The sequence below is a fragment of the Oryctolagus cuniculus genome, chromosome 7, assembly GCF_964237555.1.
Source record: "Oryctolagus cuniculus chromosome 7, mOryCun1.1, whole genome shotgun sequence".
Lineage (NCBI taxonomy): Eukaryota > Metazoa > Chordata > Mammalia > Lagomorpha > Leporidae > Oryctolagus > Oryctolagus cuniculus.
Window position 1 is genome coordinate 48,618,373 of NC_091438.1, and position 23,002 is coordinate 48,641,374.

Here is a 23,002-nt window from a genome sequence, read left to right on the forward strand (position 1 = left end):
CTCTCCACCAATCAGTGGGTTCTGCCGCTGTGTTCCCATAGGATGGGAAGCCAAGCAGGCCCCTCCTCAGCTCCCCTCTGGATCTCACAAACCAGAAAGCACGGGTTCAGGTCAGCCTAGGCAGAGGACTGAGGCCTGTGGAGAAGATTCACTGTAAAAAACCTGAGGGGCCTACACTGTGACTTGAGGCACTGACATTCCATATAGGCTCCAGTTTGAGTCCAAACTGCTCCACTTTCTACCCAGCTCCCTGCTATTACTGCTGCCTGGAAAAGCAGCAGAGGATGGCCAAGTCCTTGGGCCCCTGCACCCATGTGGCAGACCTGGAAAAAGCTCCTGGCTCCTGGCTGTGGATTGGCTCTGCTCCGGCCACTGTGGCCATTTGGGGAGTGAACCAGCAGATGGAAGACTTCTCTAAGTGTCTCTACCTCTCTCCAACTCTCTGTTTCAAATTAAAAAATTTAAAAAAAATCTGAAAGCATTTCACCATTGTAAATCTAAAGAGCTGGGATGGCAGGAAAGGGGTGACAATGGCCACTAGGAGCAGAGAAGAGAAATGGGGTCTGGGTGACGTGAGCTGCGTGGTGTGTCCACCCTAACCCCATCCTTGTTCTCCTGGCTTCAGGAAAAGTCTGTTTCCGCCCGGTTTCGAACGGGGGACTTTTCGCGTGTAAAGCAAACGTGAAAACCACTACACTACGGAAACCAATAACAAAAGTAGCCAACAAAATGTGTCCCTGAAAGCCATGTAGATGAAGCAGGCACTTTGGTGGCTTCAGATTAGACAATGTGGTGCCTTTCTCGTTCTCTTCCCGCCGCCATCGGTCACTTCCCCCGTCCATACAGGGCAACAAACCCCGCGTTTCCACGAACACGTTAGGGTCTTGCGGGACAGAGGGGGCAGTGTCCGTTCTCCTGCGGGAGCAGCACGGGCGCCAGCCTCTGGGGAACTCGCACTCCCTGCGGCCCCGCACGCATGCGCCTGGCTGCGCCCCGGCAGGTCCCTGGAGGAGCCGCTGGACCACCTCCGCGGGCCGCCCCCCCCCCCCCTTTTCGCAGACTCCAAGCTTCAGGAATGTTTGAGACCCGGTTTTGTCCTTCCCCTTAGAACCCTGACATCAGAAAGGTTGCAGCCTGCTTCGGAAACAGCGCCCCAGGGACGCCCGAGTCAGCGACCCCGGGCGGGAGCCGTGCTGTGATCACGGGGAGCCGAGCGCGCCCGTGGGCTCCGTGCCGGCGCTTCCCACTCCGCGCTCCGCCCGGCTGCGCTCGGCGGAGTCCGTGAGGTCGGTGCGACTGGTGCGGGTGAGTGACCGCGCCAAAAGCAGACGCTGGAAAAGGAGCCAAAGAAAGCAGAGGCGTCGCTGGGACAAGGAGACCTCCCAGGAGGCCTGCGGGGAAGCACCGGCCAGATCCCAGGCGTGGGAATCGTGACTGTGTGGAAAAAGCGGGAGGAAGAAGCGGAGACGCGCATGGGAGAGAAACGCTCGAGGATCGCTACACGTCCAAGAAGGAGGCAGCGAAGAGAGTATTTCGCTTTATTTTTGAAGTCGCAAAATGATAGGCGGCACAATGGTTGCCAGCAAGCTTCTCCAGCCTGGAGGTCTGCAATTCGAACCAGTGCACCACGACACTTTCCAGCCCGCAGCTGGCGAAGGGACCGGTGTAGCTCGGCTTGGACTCCTGCAGCCACCGGAGCGGAGGGAGGTCCCTGGCTCAAAGCGATCCGAAGAGGAGTAAACCTCACCGTGCACAAACCCGGAGCCGGCCACGTCAAAAAAGGAAATTTGGACGTGCTCTTTGTTACAACTGGACGGGAAATACCCCTAACGGTGAACTGCTGCCTCACAGGGACCCGGGAAAGGATCTTCCACCAATGAAATAATGTGGTTTAGCCGTTCTCCCAGGAGAGCTATTTCAAATACCAGTGGGACTTTTCTTTCTTTCTCTTTCTCTCTCTCTCTCTCTCTCTCTCTTTCTTTCTTTCTTTCTTTTTTTTTTTTATTAACACCAAACCAGATTGAGCATTGAATGAGTTCACAATAAAAAGCATAATAAAAAGCCATGGTCCAGACTGGCTTGTCTCTACTCTCTGTATCCTAGTTTTTATGGGATCAATAATTTATTGCACTACAGTACACATGGCAAATTATTGCACTACGGTACAGCACTTTTTAAAAAGAAGTAATTAGTGCGGTATGTTTAATTTTGATAAATGCAGTCAGCATCTAGTTCAAGTTACAGAAGATTACTATGATTCAAGAAAGGTGTGTGGAGCCCCTTTCCAAGCCATTCCTTCCCTCTCTCTCTCTTAGGTAATCACTAATCTGATTATTATCACCAGAACTCACAATTGCCTATTTTTGAATTCATGTCAACGACTGTACAAGGGCACTTCAAGAAGATTGTGGAAAATGGCTGTCAAAGGTAAGTTTCCTTGGCTGTAATTTTTTTTGAAATCCATTCAGATGAGCAGTCTTCACCAAGTACACCCAAAAATATCATATCATGAAAAAAATGCTTGGATTTCAAAAATGTTTCACCAAAATGAATGTTTTAATTCCATTTTCTATGAAATTTTTGAAGCACCCTTGTGTACTTGTTTGTATGTGGCTTCTCCCCACTCTCAGGTAATGATGCCCATTATGTTTATGAGATATATCCAAGTTTTGTGTATCATTTCTAAATTTTGGTCCCAAAGTTTCCTGAGCTTTTGATGGAAGAACAAGTAGGAAAGTCACTGAACCCCATATGGAATGCTGGACTTCCATGGCTGAAATAAATATCTTCCTAGGGATTTGTTTCTTGAACTCCAAATATTGCTCTGAATTAATTCAAAACTCACTTTTTAGTTAAGTTTTCTGCCAGTACCATGTATTCAAAGCAATCTAGATCAGTTTTCTATTCAGTGTAGACATGCATAGCATGTCTGTACTATAATTTATCTAGCTAGCCCATAAATGTAGCCATCTAACCCCCCCCCCCCAAGCTTGCAAAATGAGTGAGCAATAGTAAAATGGTTGTATCCATGCAGGTATCATTATGGAATCGGAGCAATTATTTCTCTGGGGGCAAGCATTTAAGTGTGAGTCTTACAGTTTTCTTTTCGGAAAAAGAACACGTTTGTTTCCGCCCGGTTTCGAACCAGAGACCTTTCGCGTGTTAGGCGAACGTGATTACTATAACACTACGGAAACCACCGTCGGGTTATACAACAAAATGTACCCTAGAAAATCATTTCTGTGTCATATTTCAGTATAGGAAACTGAACTACATTTCTAGATTAGAATAAAATGAGCTCCAAGAAAATACCAACAACCCCCAAGATAAGGAGCCAGCGACGTCCAAAGAGACCCGCGACTCCACCTTAGGCGCCTGGAGCCTGAGCTGGCGGTGGAATCGGGCGTCTCCCGCCGCGTTTCCGGGGGCAGAACCGCCCGCCGGGGCGTTCTTCGCTGACTGTCCAGTCCCAGAAGCTGAATGAAGGAGCCGCGAGTCAGGTGCCGCCGAGCCATGGGCGCGTCCCTCACGGCCTTCGTGGTCTTCTTCTTGGCTCCGGCCGGGCCGTCGGTGCTCCTGGCTCTACGCAGATGGCAGCGCTGGGGTCCAGCGGTGGCTGCGGGGGCCCCCTCTTCCCGCCCTCCCCGACCCGGCGGGGCTTCACCTGCGCGCTGTCCCTCGCGGGCCTTTCGCCCCGACTTCTGCAGGTCTTCCACCCGACAAAGGCGCCAAAGCCATGGGCCGCGGTTTCAATCTGACCCTTGCGTCAGAAGCTCAGGGTGTGGTTAGCACAGGTTCCGTGTTGGGGCAGTTGGTTGTCTTCTATGCCTGAAACTCTCCTGAAGGGCAGAAGTAGTCTGGACCCTGGCTTGGCTAGGTCACACAGCTCTGTGGTATGCACATCAGCACAGGCTCTCTCTTGACTTGCTGGATGCCCATTCTGTCCTCCCCCCCCCCCTTTTTTTTGCCTCTCAGATTTAACTCACCCACAGGAGAGAGCTGAAAACTTAGTGGAATTATCTTTCTTAAAGGATCTGAAGTTGCTGGGGACTGAACAAAACAGTCAGACTCCTGGAAGAATGGAGCCGCTGTTCCAGCTTCACAGATGTGGCTGAGAGCAAAGCTCGGTTGTCTGCTCATTTCAAGTTGCTGGACAAGGTCGAGGCCACCACAGCAGCTGGGAAGACAAGGGGGCTGGAGGAAATCTCAGAGAGGAAAAAGCCAGGAAGGCAGTTCCAGGCATGTGTGGAGCTTGTGCGAGTTTGGGTGGCTCCAGGCAGTCCTGGTACAGCTAAAGGGACCCAGAGAGACCTCAGCTGCCATCTGCTGAAGGGGAGATGGGCACAAGCACGTGGGACTCTCCTACCCATGGGGAGACTGGGTTGAGCCAGGTTTTGGCCTGACCCAGCCCCAGGTGTTGTGCACATTTAAGGAGTGAATTATTGGATAGGGGTCCTCTCTCTATGCCTCTTATTTTTTCTCTGTCTCATTTTCTCTCATCCAAGGCCCTTCCCACACCAGGGTGTGGGGGAAGTGTCTTCCTGGTGCTTACCTGAATCAGCCTGCTAGCCTAGAGGTCTGGTAAGCCTGGGGCTTCCTGTGTTTCAGAGATGTCCAGCTTTATGTTGGATTGCCAAAGACAAGTCAGTGGACAGGAAAAGTTCATCTTTAGAAAAAGAAATCCAACAGCCCTGCTGCTGCAGGTGAGTTAGCCAGACCCCCACCAGCTCCTCCTCAGCCTCAATTTACCCTCCATGCTGCTCCTCGAAAGAAAATAAAGGTCTTTGCCAGGCCCCGGGATGAGAGCCGTAGCTCACACATGCACATTCACAGACTAGTTACTGCAAAGAGAAGACATTTGCAGGAAAATTCTCCTATATCCACTTCATAGGAGTGTGGGGGCACAGGGAGAGCCCTACAGTGTGAGAGCCACCAGAGTCCTTGGACAATAACAAGACTGTGAGAAGATCATGGCGACAAGGGGCTAATGAATAAACCCACATGACCCAGAGGTGAAAAACCCGAGCTGGACACCAACATGGTTCTGCTACATCACAGATTTTCAGGGAAGGCGGAGGGAGGGCTTCCACCTGGAGGAAGCTGGACAAGTTCTACAGGGTGAGCGTGACTTTGGCTGGGACAGGAACACGCTTTGCCTGGTGAGACGTGTCAATGTTCTTGTACAGTTAGAGGGTGGAGGTGGTGGAAAGAAGTGAGCAGAAGCAGAAAAAGGGAAATTGCCAAGCAAAGAGCAAGGCATAGATCTTGGCTGATGCCCTGTGCCCAGGGTAAGCAACATTCTGCAAAGTTATTTCTCCTTAGGGCATTCCAGGGATATCTTCAGGAAATAACCAAAAATTCTTTAATGAAAACTGAAAAAATGCTCATTTCTCACTCCTTAGGTGTTTCCAGTCAACCAATCTTCTTAGGGAAGGATTTTGGGTTTGCTTTTGATGTGTTCCATCTGTTGCGGGGGAGGCAAATGCAAACCCAGAAGCTATTCCCTAAAGGTTTGCTTTTCTTGCTGTTGGGTTCTCTTTGGGAGAAGAAGACCTACAAGCTCTCTGTGTAGTTTCTTCTTGAAAAGACTCATTGAAGGCAAAGATTTTCAAGTTGTGATCCTGCTCCAGGCTCGAGTTGTGAAATCAAGACTGTAAGCACTTACTACTGAGATTGTACTGAAATAATAGGGCTGGTTGCTTCTAGCAAAGGTTCTTGTTTCTTTGATTTTTTTTTTTAAAGATTTGCTTATTTTATTTGTGAGGTAGAGCTACAGGGGTGGGGTGGAGGAGGGAGAGACTGTGAGAGAGTTGTTCCATGGCCTGGCTCACTCCACAAATGGCCACAAAGGCCTGAGCTGGTCCAGTCTGAAGCCAGGAGCCAGGAGTTTCCTCTGGGTTGGCCATGTGGGTTCAGGGGCCCAAGTAATTGGCCATCTTCCACTGCCTTCCCAGGCATATCAGCAGGTAGCTGGACTAGAAGGGCAGTTGCCCACGGTCAAAGCTGCCTTCATATGAGATGTGGGCCCACAACACCAGCCCCTGTGTTTTTACTCAGTTTACTGTCCATGCTACAGGTCACAGAGAATTGTGTGCTTCTCACTACATTTTGAGGACAGAGGTCTAGGAGAAAGTCTGCTCTATCTTTTTCTCTTCATTTTTCCCCCTGCTGTGCAAATATGATCATTGAAAGAGGAAGAATTCTATCAATGTCTCTTGCTAGGCCTCTTCTATGAAGAAGGTTCTCGCTTGGGATACTTCTAGACTGGTGACCTGAGCACATTCACATTCCTTGTCATCTCTAGCCAAAGGCTAGAAGCCCCTGGGTACTTTGAAAACTACTAATGCTCCAAACCCACCTGAAGCCACTTCAAACTGAGATTGCTAGGAACAGAAACCGGCCATTTGTGGTAGTTATAGGCTCTCCATGTGATTACAACATGATAGCACGATTAGAAGCTACTGCATACACCTGGTCTAATTCCCACCCTTCTCTGATTCCTTGTCTCTCCCATGATGGGTGTCTTGCCCATGCAAGCAGAACATCTTTAGTCTTCCTCTGCACAGTCTCACATGTGTCACTCTCTGTCATAATTGGACCTTCTGTGGCAAGGATTTATCCATTTCTATGTAGATCTTTAAAAGGTGGCCCCTGCATTCCCTTTTCCCCAAGCCTTATTCACTACAAAATCAACTAGCTGGGCTTTCAGATACCTGCACCTGTCAATCATAGGTAAATGCTCTGCACAGGGTTCCTGGGTGCTGTAGGATTGGCAGAAACTCCCAGGGACTTCCAGCTCTCTGAGCCATCAGGCAAAATGACTCCAGTAAGCTGACAATTCTCCCCCTCATTAGGGACTTTGGGAACAAAAACAAACCATGGGCCTGAGAGAGCAAAAGAAAGCCTAGGTGATGGAGGCCTCTACCTAATGGATCTCATGCAGAGCTGGATACTGAGGTGGGCTTGCAACAGCAGGAGTTCAGGAAATGCTGTATCTGGTGCACAAGGGACAGGCTGAAGATAGTTTGAGACTTTTAAATATTTCCACTAAGCTGAAGATATTTTTGTGTTTTGTTTTTCTCCTCAGTCAGAGTCTAGTACAATGAGGAGATAGGATATTATAATTTGAATCCAGTAAATTTGTATTTTATCAAAGACCAACATGAATCATCCTTGCTTCATCTTTTAGCACATTTTTTTCAGCAGTTTGAAAAAAAGTATTTTGCTCATTTCTTTCTGAAAGACTACTGACTCCTGAGGCGGTGGGGTGAAGGCCATGCGGCTGTCCCCGGGGCTGCCCGACCTCCCAACGCACCGCGCGGCTCCCGCTCGCCTCTCCGTGGAGTCCCGGGCGCTGGAGCGCACAGCGTTGCTCTGCAAGGCCGGCGGCAGCCCGGGACACGCGGGCCGGGGAAGGGGCAATCCCTGTGCTGCTGAGCGTGGAGTCTTTGTGGCGCAATTGGTTAGTGCGTTCGGCTGTTAACCGAAAGGTTGGTGGTTCCAGCCCACCCAGGGACGGCTGCCCTCACTTTTAACCCACTTGCTAAATCAGTCAAATACCCTCATTTCTGACACCATCAGAGGCCCCCTTCCCCTGCATCGCCAACTAGGCACCAAATGTTAGGGAAAGAGGCACAGAAGTGAGAGGAGGCAGCCAGACCCAATTTGTTCAGAGAAAAGAAATCCCAGAGGTCGCTTGGTCGACCAGCTGCCTGCATATACGGGATGGACCACGTGGCAGAAGGCTGGATCCCCAGTGGCTGGACCTTTTGAAGGAGGACTGGGGCTGGGGGTGGGAGTAGTGAACAGCAAGCAAAGGGGATTCAAGGAATTGGGCGAGGCTTTGGGAACCTGGAAAAGAATGCAGGATGGGGCCTGCGCCGCGGCTCACTGGGCTAATCCTCCGGGTTCTAGTCCCGGTTGGGGCGCCGGATTCTGTCCCGGTTGCCCCTCTTCCAGGCCAGCTCTCTGCTCTGGCCAGGGACTGCAGTGGAGGATTGCCCAAGTGCTTGGGCCCTCTACCCCATGGGAGACCAGGAGAAGTACCTGGCTCCTGCCATTGGATCAGCGCCGTGCGCCGGCTTCAGCGGCCACCGGAGGGTGAACCAACGGCAGAGGAAGACCTTTCTCTCTGTCTCTCTCTCTCTCACTGTCCACTCTGCCTGTCTAAACAAACAAACAAACAAACAAAAAAACCAAACCAAACCAAAAAAAGGAATGCAGGGTGGAATATGAAGGCAATACGGTGTGAGCACCAATGGAGGTGCCAGGGCAAGAAATACATACCAAAGTTTCTCTCTTTTGGGCAGTGAGGGAGAATGGCTGAGCCTTTATGTCCTTGTTCCATCAGTTGCGCCATGTGGCCACCTGGTTCCAGCCATGGCGGCGGGGGTGGTGGGGCGAGGGGGCGGGCGCTACCGCCTAGGATGCTGTCCGGGTATAGATCACACCATAGATAAGATTGCGCCATTTTACTAACAGACTGTAGGGCATTGCGGAAAGTTCAGAGTTGCCCTCTATGCACTAAACGTCAACCCTTTGAAAGTCACCCACTAAGCTCCTCAGATGCAACTTCCCCGAGGGGTTTTGTCAGACTCGTGCGGTCTTGTGTCTGCCTTTTCGGAATGGAACAGGCGCAGCAATGAACTTAGCCCCGGTGAGGTGAGGAGACGCCCATGAGGAGATGGCAGTGTCCCGCCCCGCGTGTGAGACTTGCCCGGTCCTCTCTGCTGGGGCAGAGAGGTGGAATTCGACTGAAAACCGTCTTTCTAGCACCAAGTGGGGCTAACACAAACGACAAAACGCGGTAAGCGTGGCTGATGGGCAGTCTCCAGGAGGCTCTCGCTGGGTGCACAACTATGGCTGCTTTGTGCTACTTCACGAACCACCTAAGGTCCCTAGGCACGACCCGAGGCCGGAAGCAGGCTAGGAGAAGGGCGCGGCCCTCGGGGACCCTGAGGGGCGGCGCCCATGCAGATGAGGTCGCGCGGGGGCTGCTGCTGCGGCACCGGCTGCAGAACCACGCACGAGTCCCACGCTGTGGAAATCCTCCTGGCCTGTTGCGGGACACTCGCTGGGATCTGCGGATCTGCGCAAGGAGAGCCTGAGGAGGAGAGGAAGTCACCGCGTGTGTACACAGCGAGTTGTGCGCAGCTGTGCTGGGGTGGAAGGGTCGGAGGTCATACTGACTTGGCAGGGGAGACACCGTGATCAGGCAGGTGGTCCCCCAGGGAGAGGCTTGGCCATTGCACTGCGGCTGTGCTGGTCCCTGTGATTTCCTGAAGTGTGGGAAACTCGAGTGTAGAATTTGTGGTAGTGGGGGCCTCTGTGTGTGCCATCCCCTGTTTGTTTGTTTGTTTGTTTTTGTTTTTTCCTTTCTAGTTAAGGGTACATATTCCAAGCTTTTTTAAGGTGCATCAAAAGTTGTCAAAAAAAAAAAAAAAAAACAAAAAACAAAAAACGCCTGGAATACTTCTATACCAGCACAAAGTCCTACAATAATTACTCTCAGGTTCAGTCCAGCTTCTCTTCTCATGCTTCCTGAACCCCCTGTTGCGTCCCAGCCCAGTTTCTTCTCCCTGTCAGTGATTGCTGCCCTGAGCTCCTCCACCTGGCCACACCAGTAGTCTCAGTGTCTACTTCAGCAGAGAGAGCAGGAGAGCAGCGGAGTGCCTGAGCTGGGCACTGGCTTTGAGGACATGTCCCAAGTTTTAAGCCGTTACTGCCTGTTCATTAGGTTATCCTATTGGGGGCGCCCATGGGACAGGGCTTTCACATACTGTATGTTGACTGGCTTGGGGCTCATGAAGATAGTGGGGGTCTCCTGGAGACAGCCAGTCTCTTTACGGGCTCAGTCCCCTCCTCTGCTAGCTCTGGGTGGAAGACTGCAACTATCTTGAAGGTGTGATTTAAAAAGCCAAGGGTCACACAAGATAGCCAGGATCTCCTTAGAGCCAGTCTGACTCTCCCCAGGGGCTCAGTGCCTTCCCCTGCCTCCTCTGGGTGAAAGAGTGCACCCACCCTGGCTGGAGGTGTGATTTAAAGCCCCAGGATCACACATGCAGCACAAGCAGCTATCAGTAGGGGAGATGCCGGTTGGTCTGGAGACAACTTTTCCAGCCACAGCTGGCAGCCTGCCTGTGAAGGAGGTTCTAGCTACACCTGAGGGGCCCACAGACCCCAGCCCCGCTGGACAGCCTCAGGTTTCAGCCTTACAACCTAAGACTTCTACATCAGTGGAAGCCAAAGTTATGGGGTAGAAGCCATTGCTCACTAGTGAATAGTTGGGGTGGCAGTCACAGGAGACACTCCCATCTGCACCACTGCATTCTCCAACCAGGGTGAGTGGCACCAGTATTGGTTGCCATTCAGTGTATGCTCAGGGGAAGTCCCCTGAGGCTTCAAAGTGTCACCCGCTTTGCCCAAGCTGCCTTCTCCACTCCTGCCCCGAGTGGCAAATTCTCTACGAAGCAGATAAAACCTGAGTCCCAAACACGCCCTGTGCACAGTCTCTTGGCAAGAACAGTCGCCAACCTTTCTGCTTCCAATAAAGGAACCTGTCTGTTGAGGTTGGTTTCCATCTCGTTTTTCCGTCTCTCCTTTCTGGGAGTCAAAAAGGCCAACACCCCAAGCTATTCCAGACCTAACAACCACAATCTGATATTTAAAATGCTATATAGTTTTTTTCCCTGAATTGTAAATTTTCCCTCTACTGTGGCCCCATTTTTAATAAAGACAATCCCAGTGACAAACTTAGGTTTGGGACAGTGAGTTACAAAAGATGCCAAAGTCCCAGGGGCGATATTATGGCGTCTTTGTTTCTGAAGGCTGGCGGCTGCATGGGGCATGTGTTCTCCAAACCATGCAGCCCCGACTGAGCTCAGGGGTAAGCCTGTAAAGGCAAAAACCACAGCTAGTTGGAAATGAATTACAGAACTTGTGTTTTAGCCAAGCAGATGTTACAGAAGCTAGAGAAGTAGGATCCGCTTATCTCAGGGGCATCTCACACATTTCCTGACCTTATGTAACCAAGCCTTACAGATAACATTCTTACAAGATCAGTTTTTCAATAGATGGCAGTCATGTGCCTGGTTAGGGAAAATAGAGGATACCAAGACAAGGACAAAAAGGAGTGACTCTGGTCAGGCCATGGCTCACTGGCACTTCAACTAGGTCTAGTTTAATGCATGGTCTGGTTATTGAGCACAGCTAGGATAGCAGTTGGCTATATAAGCTCCTTCTAAGCTGGCCTTGCTGGGACTTTTAATGAGGAGTCTTCTTTAAATGCCTCTCTATGGTGGGAAGACACAGGCAGGTCTGGCTGTGCAAGTCTGCCTTCAACGTCTCTCCTGTTGGCTGAGTTCCTCTCTTCCTGTCGTCCTCACAATGGTTGTATTGGTCCTGGGCCTTCCTGTCACCAGGCTGGGAACCTGTGAGACCCGCGCCAAGGGCAGGGTTCTTCCAGGGGCTTTCTTGGTTCAATCAAGTCAACTTCCGTTCTTCAAAACTGGCCAAGCCTGGGCCCGTGAGCTTTTCTGAATACGACATTCTAGCCAAAGACCAGGTCGAGAAACAGTATTTCCAGTGAGTCTTCTCACAAAGAGAACACATATCTGCTGACACAGCAACAACGATTTTGGGGCCGCTTGCATTGCCGGCGTCCATATGGGTGCTGGTCTAGGTGCCCTCTGCTCCATTTATGATCCAGGTCTCTACTTGTGGCCTGCGAATAGCAGGGGAAGATTGCCCAAGTACGTGGGCCCAGCCGCCTAGGTCGCAGACCCATTTGAAGCAGCTATGCCGCCATCGTTCCACTCGGGAGAGGAAGGCGCTGACGCGGGCAGGAAGTGGGATGGGCGAAGGGCGCTGCCTGAAAAACGCAGAGGGGACAGCGACCATGCAGCTGGGGCCAGCGGGGTCAGCTGCTCAGGCTCCGGGTAAGGAAGTACGCCCAAGTCCCGGGCGACAAAAAGGTCACATCACAGCCTCTTTCAGGAAACTCGCTGGGATCTGAGGATCAGTGCAAGGAGAGCCCAGGAAGCAGGAGGAACTCACTGTGTGTGTGCACAGAGAGTTGTGTGAGGCTGTGCTGGGACAGAAGGGGCGGAATTCATATTTACCTGGCAGGGGAGACACCATGATCACGCAGGTGGTTCTGTAGGTAGGAAGTCACATATGAGCTTATGTGTGTGTGACAAAGGCCTAAAGAGTTGACATGTAGGTCCAGCATATGCATCTCAAAGTCATCCCAATAACCTGCCAGGGGCAGCCCAGTATTTGCATCCTGCCCTGCTCCCTCTACCCAGTAACCTGCCAGGTGGGGGTCCCCGCCCCTTCTGCCTGATCACCTTCCAGGTGCAGCCCAGTATGTGCACTTCAAACATCCTAGGCATCTTCCAGAGGGTCCCGCCCATCCTTCCTCTAAGCAGGGCAATGGCAGCCAGGCTTCCTGCTGTTTCTGAGAACTTCAGAAGCAAAACTCAGATAGGAACTTTTCGCATTTACATCCAAAAAGTCCTTTGTTCCAGGAAGAGCAGAGGCAGCAAGGCAAGGCCCATCTCCTTCAGAGCCCCTGGCCTCAACCCTCTGCCTGGCAGCTGAGCCACCCACCTGGCCTGCCCAGGTGTACTCTCTCCACTCAACCATGTAACCTCACTCTCCCCCAGTCTGAGGGACTGACTGGGCACTCTCTCTCAGGGTCTGTCTGGAGAGGTGCCCATCCATTCTTACTTTGGCCCTGTCCTAATAAACCTTGCTGTTTTGCTCTCCGCTTACTCTCTGTCTCACGCCTGATTTCTTGGTTGGGCCCAGACAAGAACCCTGCCAATCTCTGGTAACCGTGCTCCCAGGGCGAGGCTCGTCCATTTCACTGCGGCAGTGCTAACCCCTGCGACTTCCCCATATGGGGGAAACTCGACTGCAGAATGTGTGGTAGTGGGGACTGTGTGCTCGCTCTCCCTGATTTTTCTCCAGTTCAAAGAGTAGATGCTCCTCAGGCTTATCAAAGCAGGTGTAATGCATGGAGATAAATCGGGTCTCCCCGCGGCGCCCGCGTGGGTCGGGGAGGGAGGGACGGGACGGGCACAGCTGTCACTCAGCTCTTGGAGGGCGCGCTGGTGGTTCTGCTGCTGGGCGCGGGGTGGGCGGGGCGCCTGCGGTGGCGTCCCGGACGGGGCGGGGCTATGTAGATAGAGCAACGCAACGCAGGGGCTGCTGGTCCGGGACCTGCTGTAGATTCACGACCGCTTTCCCGTGCTGTGGGAGAAAGCACGGGACCGCTGGCGGCACATACATGCGCTGTGCGTGCGTGAGGGCGAAGAGGGCCCGGGGCGGGGGAGGTTGAGGGGCGCAAAGTGAGCGCGTGTGAAGAGTGCGGGGCGTGTGAGGCTGTACTGGGATGGAGCGTCTGGTCCTCATACTTACCTGGCAGGGGAGACACCATGATCAAGCAGGTGGTTTTCCCAGGGCGAGGCTCTCCCATTGCACTGCGGGAGTGCTGACCCCTGCGATTTCCCCACATGCGGGAAACTCGACTGCAGAATTTGTGGTAGTGGGGCACTGCGTTCGCGCTCTGCCCTGGCTGTGCTTTGTTGAATAGTAGATGGTTATTACCTTGCGGTAGTACTGACTGTGTCGTCGGTGAGGAAGTACTTGCAACTTTGCTGGGTTCCACAACCCTACTTACTGCATCTACACTGATAATTTTCTTGCAGTCTCATTCACTGTTACATTTCTTCCTCCTTGGATCTACTCCCTCTGGACTCATAGAGCCACCACTCACACTTTCTCTCCACGTTAACTGGCACAAGCTTGCAGTTCTATTCATTGTTTTCACTTTCTCATAATAGCTCACTATGTTCTTTGTACTTTTCCCTCTAGGGCTTGCTGCAATTTGCATCTCATTTGCAGCCCAGAGCCATGATCCCTGGTGGTGCCAGGTCCTGAAGAGGAGCAGTAGGCCCCTCTAAGACAATTATTCAGGGGACATCCTTACAGGTTTTACAGGAAAATGCAAATAAACCGCCTCAAACGAGGAAAGAAGGGCTGCTTCTCATGTAACAGGAAGCTCAGTGCTGGTTACGGTTTCAAAATCTACAGCCTCACCACATTCTCTTCCTATGATCCCACAGGAACATCCCATAGGAGCCACTGCCTCCTGCTTTTGTATACACTTTCAAGACAGTGAGCCTCAACCGATCCAGAAACCACAACTACTTTTTATGGATTGGCCTCCTACCCCAAAACTTACCCTGCTTAATACAATCTATCTCATCTCTTATCTGTAACCACTGTAAGTTCAATATAAACAATTTATAGGTTTTCCTTCTCTGATTTTTTTTTTTTTTTTTTTTACAAAAATGGTTCTGAGTCCAGTGGACTTATTTCTAATGATCAGCCTTAATCCTGGGGGCTGGGGAATTTGTCCAAGGACCCAGTCCTTTCCTTGCTAAGGCTCAAAGAATCCTTGGTCTCAAGTGTTTTGGTCCAACAGTATCACTACAAATATGCTAAAAGTAGAACAATAGCACCATCTCATAAAGACTTAAATCAGTGTACTTTAGCAAACTGGATCTTTGCTACCATAGTGCTTTCTTGTGTACACACACACACACACACACACACACACTGCTCCTTCCTACTCACATATCAGATCAGGCATTTGCACTGACCTGATTATTCAACAACAACAAAAAAAGACATGACTTGAGCCATCTTGTAGTCCTCAATTTCCTGTCCCTTTTGCCTCCCTAGCTTTCTACTTCTCCTCCTCAGATTCTTACTTATTCTTGTCCTCCTGGAGGGTGTCCTCTTTCAAGTCCATGGCCTTGTCTATCAGGACACAGGGGAAAAACTGAGAACTGTGCTAATATGGACAGTATTACTGCTGATTGAAATCAACTCAAATAATTGAACTGATCGTCTCTCTCAGGGTGTGTTGTGGTAAACTCCTTAGAAAAGTTCATCTTGAACATTTAGTTTTCCTCCAAAGAGAAATCTGAAGTGACAACTTCCAGAGGATGTAGAGTAAGCTCTGGCATTCACCAGGGATGAGATGAAATAGCAGTAAAAGTTGCTGGGAGCCAGCTTCTAAGTGTGTAAAACAACCAAAGGGAAGTGATGTCTCTGTTGAGTTTGCAGATGGAGTTTACAAAAGATGGCTTGCTGCCTTTCTTTCCTTTTTAGAGATTTATTTATTTATTTGAAAGTCAGCAATACAAAAGGAGAGGGATCTTCCATCCACTGGTTCACTCCCTAATGGCGACAACAGCCAGGGCTGGGCCAAGCCAAAGCCAGGAGCCAGAAGCCAGGAGCTTCTTCCAGGTCTCCCATGGGTTCACGGGGGCCAAAGCACTGGGTCATCTTGTGCTGTTTTTCCCAGGCCATTAGCAGAGAGTGGAGCAGCCAGGATGGGTCAGGCACCCTTATGGGATGCCAACATTGCAGACAGCGGCTTTATCAGTTAAGCCACAACTCATTCTTGAGAGAGATAAGGAAGAGTTACAGGAGGGCAGTTGGCCTGCCAGTCTAGCCTTGAAATCATTTAACTACACGATGTTTCCATGATCCCAAAAATGTGTACTGTGACACGATTTCCCTCTTCATGTCCCCAGTGTCTGAAGTCTCCCCAGGTTTACAGATCTAAAGGAGTTTGGAAGAGCAGAGGATAAAAAGATGTAAGCCAAGGTTCTAGCAAGTTTCAGAGCATGGCAAGAAGACTTCTTGGTGCAAGGTGTCCGGCGCATAACAAATCTTCCCAGGCAGATGAATCAATTAATTCACAGGCTTTTATTGGGGTTCCAATCCCGGGCAAGGTTCCCTGGTCCCAACAGAGCAACAGACTGGGGGCCGGAGAAGTCGCGCATCAGAGATGGGGAGGTCTCCTTTCATAGATTCAGGGCATGGGGGTTAAAGGTTGAGGTGGGTCTGATCCTCATTGGTTGACCTTTAGGCACCCTCAGGGACCTTGACAAGGACTTCCCCCACCCCCGGAAGTACAGGTAGGAACCTTCCATTCCCGGAAGTATAGGCCTTCCTTCCATGTGGATCCCAAAGCTACCATCCCGACCTTTTGATGATAGGAAAGGGGGTGACAAAGAGTCTCTCTGGCTACTTCCTGCTGACTAGGGACGTCATCTACAGGGGCCCGCTGCGGATATCTTGGGGCTCCGCTGGGACAGGCATGTATGGATGGAGAAGCATCTGGTTGAGCGCCTGGTTGCTGAAGGCCTTGGTTCATTCCATTATCAGCTGCTGTAAACACTTAAACAGACACTGCAGAATACAAGTCAGGGTGAGAATAGCAACCAATGATACTAAGAGTGGCATTAACAAAGTAATGAGAGGATTTCATAAAGGAGAGGAAATGAGGGGGCGTGGTCTCTGGACCCTTGTGAGGATTGTTTGATGGACATGGTTTAAATCTGATCCCCGCTGAGATCGGGAGAAAGGCCACTCAACTTTTGCAGGTAGAGGGGTTTGTCTGTAGAGAAATTCTGAATAATCATATGACATTAAGTGGAGGAGAGGACCATCAGTATACACATGTTGGGAGTAGAGCCATTGATGTTAGAGTAGAGGTTATGATTACAAAGGAATGAGCCCCGAGTGGGCTAGACAGGGTCTAGAACAAAGGACAGAGTCGTTATTAGAGGACTCAAGAAAGGTGCTGGCAAAGCCACAACTCAGTTTGCTGATTGAGAGGCAAATAGAACCTGACAGAAGGGGCTTGATAAAAATCTGGTGGGCTTTAGGCCTTATAAGTTAAGAGGCCCGGATCTGTCTGTCTCTTCACATGGGGTACATCCTAAGGGAGGTGTGAAGCTCCTTGGGGAAGGCACCCTGTTGACTTCCATTATCTACCTGGCCTGGGAGGAGAGCTGGCCAAGTGAAGGCAGGTGGCATCTCTAACAGGAAACTTACAGTTCTGCCTGCAATGTTGCTGACGCTACTTGGCCATCTCTTCTCAGCAGTGGTGGTCACCTTGGAAGCTGGGCTGAGTGAAGCGCTTTTCAGCTTAGAGCCAATAAGATCTGTGGCTCGGACCTGAAGTCCTTCGACTCCAGGGCAAGTCCATTTCCAGTGATCCAACTCTTGGCTGGCAGAGCTGCCAGGGCTCTTCCTAAGCTGACTTCTGCTGAAGCCCAGGCTTACCACATTGAAAGCCACAGCAGTGGACTGGCCTGTTGGGACTCCTTGAGGGCAGATCACTGTACAGAACAGCTATTCATAGGCCTGCCACCTATCTTTCCATTTCTGATGCCTGGCTTTCTTTTCCTCCTGGTTTTTGTTAAAGCAGACCAGAGGATGCAAGTCCAGGGGCTGCTCAAGTCCCATCTCTAATCTAAAAATCAAATTGTGCACCTTGGAGAGTCCTTCAGAATAGAATTAGTTTCCTGGCCTCTTCTTTCTTCAAAATAACTCTTTCCTTCTAACCTTCCTTACCAAATGCACATTTCTGTACTTGTGATGTTTTCCATCTGCCAATTTCCTTGATCTACATTTCTAAATAACCTGTTAAAAATGTCAGATTAAGATGAAGGTAACACATCAAATTTCAGCCTGAGTTTCTCCAAGCAATGTTGAACTCTTTTCATAGACAGTTTATAAACTGACCCAAACTTTTTTATAGAATATAACTTGCTGAGTATACAAAAGTTTACATTTAGACACATTTATCTCATTTGCCTTTATCCAATTTAAATTAGCAGTTACACCTAAATGACTTAAGATGCTGATATTAAATATTGCTATCTGAATTCAAGTAAAGTTAAAATTGCATTCATCTAGAACAAGTACTAATTACCCATTTTTGTTTCATTGAGTACTGATTACCCGGAAACCATTTAAAATAAATTCAAAAGAAGTTTAGCAAGTTACAAAGCGATATTTTCAAAGGTAGTGTTCTTCCTAGATTCAAAGAGAAATTCCTTCAAGCTCAGTGTCTTTTTACAGTTACAGTTGCATTTTTCCTAAGAACACCTTAGGCCCATGATGTCATATTCAGTTGGCCACGTGGGGCTTAGGCACTTGACCTAAAACCCAGCAGACCAAAGGGGTGGGGTGAAGGAGGGAAAAAAGAGGGAGAAGGAGAGTGTGAGAGAGACAAGAGAGGAGAAGAGCTAGTGAGGAAAGAGAGAGATGAGAGGAGAGAGGGAGCAGGAGAGAAGAGAAAGGAGACCAGAGGAGGAGGCTAGAGAGCCATCTGGGGAGTGAACCAGCGGATGGAAGACTTTCTATCTCTCTCTGTCTCTCTACCTCTCTCTGTAACTCTGCCTTTCAAAAGATTTATTTTTATTTATTTTGAAAGGCAGAGTTACAGAGAGGCAGAGGCAGAGAGAGGGTTCACTCCCCAGATGGCCCCAATGGCCGGAGCTGCACCAAGCTGAAGCCAAGAGCCTCCTTTAGGTCTCCCATGTGGGTGTAGAGGCCCAAGCACTTGGACCATCTTCTACTGCTTTCCCAGGCCATAGCAGATAACTGGATTGGAAGTGGATCAGCCAGGACTTGAACCAGTGCCCATATGGGATACTAGCACTGCAGGCAGCGACTTTACCAGCTATGCCACAGCACTGCCCCCCCCCCCACACACCTTTAAACATGTTAACTCAGAAATTGGTGGCATAACCCTATGGGAATCAAAGCCTTCTTTTGAATCTTTTCAGGTAGATTCCCTGCATTGTTGGATTTTGCTGCCATCCCACCAATAATCACATCCTCTTTGCCAGTATCATCTAAAGCAGATAACAAAAAGCCCTAGTGGCTAGAGTGTTGGTAGACATTAAAAATATATTTTTATTTGCACTGGAAATGAAAAGTGAAATTTGTCCTCAAAGTTATTTTCTTATATGGTCAGAATTGGATTCTTAGGCAGTTTTGGTGTGCTCAAAGTCCATTTCAAACTCTTGCTTGGTTCAGTAAACTTAGATCTATTCCATGAGGTTTTTTTTTTTTTTTTTAGTCCAAGGATGCAAAATCTATTGCTCATAATTCTTTCATTATCAAGCACAACCCTTCAGTAAAGAGTACATAGAAGTCAGTGAGAAAAAATAGATTCTACTCAATTTCAAATTGGGAAATGTGGGATCCCAAAGCCAAGAGTGGGGCCTCCAAGGGACCCTAAGCGGGGACCCATCCAGAGCTGCAAGCTCCTTGCCTGAGGAATCAGGGGTGATTCCCAGACTTTGTTTTTTTTTTTTTTTTATTGTTGTTGTTGTTTTTTGTTTGTTTGTTTGTTTAGTTTGGAAATGCTGTTGACCTTTGTAGATTAGAAAGTGTTGATAGTTGAAGATGGCAGATGTCAGGTTTTCTGAGGCAAATCCCAATGCCCTCTCCCTGCCTGGTTTCCGTAGTGAAATGGTTATCATGTTCCCCTCACACATGAAAGGTCCCCGGTTCAAAACCAGGTGGAAACAAAGGAGTGGCGTTTTTGCGGGTCCTGTCAGGCATTTTATCCTGGTCTGGGAACAACAAACCGAAAACCAGCCGATCCTGTAGCACAGGTGCTGGTGTTACTTACTTGATGTCTATCACCTTCAGTTTGGTTCACTGGACCCCAAGTCACCAGGATGAGGGCATTTGGATGTGGGGCCTGGGAGAGGTAATTAGACTTAGAAGAGGAATAAGACGGTGGTCTGCAAGCCAGGAAGAGTGCCCTGCCAAGGAACCGAATCAGCTGGCACTCTGCTAGTGGCAGCCCGCATTAAAATAGCTCACTAAGGGATTCAATGACAGGACTCTGCAAAGTTCATCATCTCCTTAGTTTCTTAGGTCAAGTAGTTCGTTGTCCTTAAATGTGAGTGCTGGCAAGAAATACTAGAATGATGAGCAAGTGGGAAGCAAGAGGCAGATAAGGTGCTAATGACTTAACTGATGAAAACAGGGATACTACACGGATTCAGGCTGCAGCTGTGTCCAGATTTCAGATGTGGACGGTTCACACAGTGTCCAGTGTGGAAGTGGATGGCATGGAATAGACTGGCTGAAGGGAAGGCAATTTTTCATCTGCTTTTATTAGTGGAAGTAAGAGATGATAGGTGGAAAGTAGTTCAAAAAGTGGCAGTAAGCTTGTATTCAATAAACTTATGCCCTTTTTACATTAAACTGGAAGCAATTTACGTTGTGAGAATGAGAAAGTGCATCCAAAGAGTACAGCAAGATTTGGCTTGGGAGTAAGTACATGTAGTAAGCAGGGGTACACATAGATTGTAGTGACCAATTCAAGCCCTCAGGTGATACCCTGCTCTTCAGGAGGTGCTGTTCTTGGGTCTGATCATAGAGTATTGCTGTGCGGAGTGATGTCGTGACGCTGACAGGGAACTGTCTGCTGTGTTAAGCATTAGCATTTGACCTGATGCAGAGATTTAGCAGAGACTCTAAGATGCATGCAACATTGAGCTGAGAATTGGAAGTTGAGAGTAGGAAGTGCAGGTTTGTGAGAATAAATATAGATGTTGTTGGCATATAGAGGTGGTATTTGAAGTTGTATTGGCTAGACCTGGTGTGTGTCTTGGGTGATGGACAGAGGACAAATAAAACCAAGGCTATGCAAGCTCAAAGTGAAGGTTGATTCCCTTGCTGAGCCCTAAGTTCTGACCCAGCGTGGACCTTGCATGGCCTCTCAGTGAGAGAAGCACGATCCCCTGTCACGGCTCCTGTCCTCCAAAGCCGTCAGGACTCCCAGACCTGACTTGGGGAACAACAACTCTCCAGGTTCTTCTCCTCATCTTCCTTTCCCCAGGGAGAACTGGGTACACAACTCTCAACTATTTGAACTTCATCAAAAGACCAATATGTTAACATTTCAACCATCAACATTTCTTTAAAATAAAAGATCTCTGCGACTGAGATCCCAGTAGAAGGAATGGGCCATCAAAGAAGGAGGTACCTTTCTCTGAAGGGAGGAGAGAACTTCCACTTTGACTATGACCTTGTCTAAATAAGATCAAAGTCAGCGACCTCAAGAGGCTTCCATAGCCTTGGAAACTCATGACGAGAGCCTAGGGAGATTTCTGACGCCATAAGCAAGAGTGTCAAGTTGTTAAGTCAACAACAGGAGTCACTGTGTACTTACTCCTCATGTGGGATCTCTGTCCTTAATGTGTTGTCCAATGTGAATTGATGCTACAACTAGTACTCAAACAGTATTTTACACTTTATGTTCTGTGTGGGTGCAAACTGATGAAATCTCTATTTAATATATACTAAATCGATCTTCTGAATATAAAGATAATTGAAAATGAATCTTGATGTGAATGGAATGGGAAAGGGAGCGGGAGATGGGAGGGGTGCAGGTGGGAGGGAAGTTATGGCGGGAGGGGAAGCCATTGTAATCCATAAACTGTACTGTGGAAAATTATATTTACTAAATAAATGTTTTAAAAAAAATACCCACGTCCTTACATAGCTGATAAATTAAAGCATACTAATTGAGGAAATTGGATATTCCCAAAGAAATCAACATTGACCTCAAGAGTTGTTGATCTTTTTATATCACACATCCCTGTACATGCTTTAAACATCATATAAAATAGACACCATGTTTTTATCATAAGATTGGTTATTACTTTTACAAAAAAACCATACATCCTACAAAGTACAATTCCATGAACCAAAATTGACTTCTTCATTTCTCTATGTTGATTCTGTCCTTTGGTTTCCTTTCTTTTGCGTCTGCTGCTGCTACTTTCTCCTCTGATCAGAACTTTACTTACCTACCCTTACCAGTTAGGTCACCTTCTAAGAACCACTAGGGCAACACTTGGAAGCTGGCCGTTGGAGACAGCAGTAGAAACAAGCAACCTGAATGAATTTCTGATGTTTCACTATGGAGATCTGTCATACAGTTGGAAAGAACCTTTTTTGAGTTGCTTCAGGTAAAGTTAGACATTTTGATATTGATAGTTTTGTGAAAGTCTTCTATTAAAATACTTCTGTGTGGGTGCGTTTGTTAGCTTTGACTCAACACTACAATAAACCTCTTTTGCAAAAATGGCTCTTTTTGGGGATACTCTCAGTAGTGACCACTTTGACTGCAATAGTGGTAGGTGCATTGGTGGTTCAGTGGTAGAATTCTCGCCTCCCACGCGGGAGACCCGGGTTCGATTCCCGGCCAATGCAGCTTTGCTCTTTTTGGGATCTTTACACTTCTCTGTGAAATTGCACTGCATAGGCTGGTGCTAGGACCCTTGTCTAGGCGATCCTGAACTGATGACAAGAGTCCATGAAGCAGCAACACAATCTTAGTGGGATCTCAAATTACTGCACACAATAAGAGCGTAGGAGAGTTTTTGCAGTTTGGAATGTTGGTTCTTGGAGCCACTGCCACTACCACCTAGGCTCCTGGACGGTCCAGGTGCATCAATCATTCCAGAATCAAATGTCACTAAGTCCCTGGGATTGCACAGAAAACTGCATTGGGTCCCCCACTCTGACAACTGACATAGGTCAGGCAAGAAATTGTGATGTAGGAGGCAGGTCTGTAGGGTCTGTCGGAGAGCAGGGTCACACAGGTTTACTGCTAGACAACCCAAGGGAACAGTCACAGAATCTTTGCAAAGCGTCTTGAGAGGCTGCTCTTCACTCCTGATGTTGAAAGTCCTTCTGAAGAGCCCCGATTTCCATCCTAAAGGTTTCAGTGCAGCCCACAGACTGAGACCATGTGCCCAGATTGCACTAGGCATTTTCAAAAACTTGATTCTTGTTTGAATTTCTTTTTCTGAAGATGAACTTTTCCTGTCCAGTGACGTCTTTGCAATCCAACATAAAGCTGGACATCTTTGAAACACAGGAATCCCCAGGCTTACCAGACCTCTAGGCTAGCAGGCTGATTCAGGTAAGCACCAGGAAGACACTTCCCCCACACCCTGGTGTGGGAGGGGCTTTGGATGAGAGTGCACTGCAGAAGGTGATCTCCATGTGCTGGTTCAGTGAATGCTGACGTCCATCAGCGACAAACATAAGGCAGAGCCCCACAGTTTCCATGCTGGGCGTCAGCCGGCTCTTC

The 23,002-nt window shown here is 48.9% G+C and overlaps 3 non-coding genes across 3 annotated transcripts; all 3 read left to right on the forward strand.

Moving 5' to 3' along the window:
• The first annotated feature begins 9,181 nt into the window (after nucleotides 1-9,181).
• On the forward strand, nucleotides 9,182-9,344 carry LOC127493888 (U1 spliceosomal RNA). The gene has a single exon (XR_007924425.2). It is a non-coding gene; the product is annotated as a U1 spliceosomal RNA (small nuclear RNA).
• A 4,070-nt stretch (nucleotides 9,345-13,414) lies between these two features.
• On the forward strand, nucleotides 13,415-13,578 carry LOC138850765 (U1 spliceosomal RNA). The gene has a single exon (XR_011390944.1). It is a non-coding gene; the product is annotated as a U1 spliceosomal RNA (small nuclear RNA).
• An 8,467-nt stretch (nucleotides 13,579-22,045) lies between these two features.
• TRNAG-CCC (transfer RNA glycine (anticodon CCC)) lies at nucleotides 22,046-22,116 on the forward strand. The gene has a single exon. It is a non-coding gene; the product is annotated as a tRNA-Gly (tRNA).
• The last annotated feature ends 886 nt before the right edge of the window (nucleotides 22,117-23,002 follow it).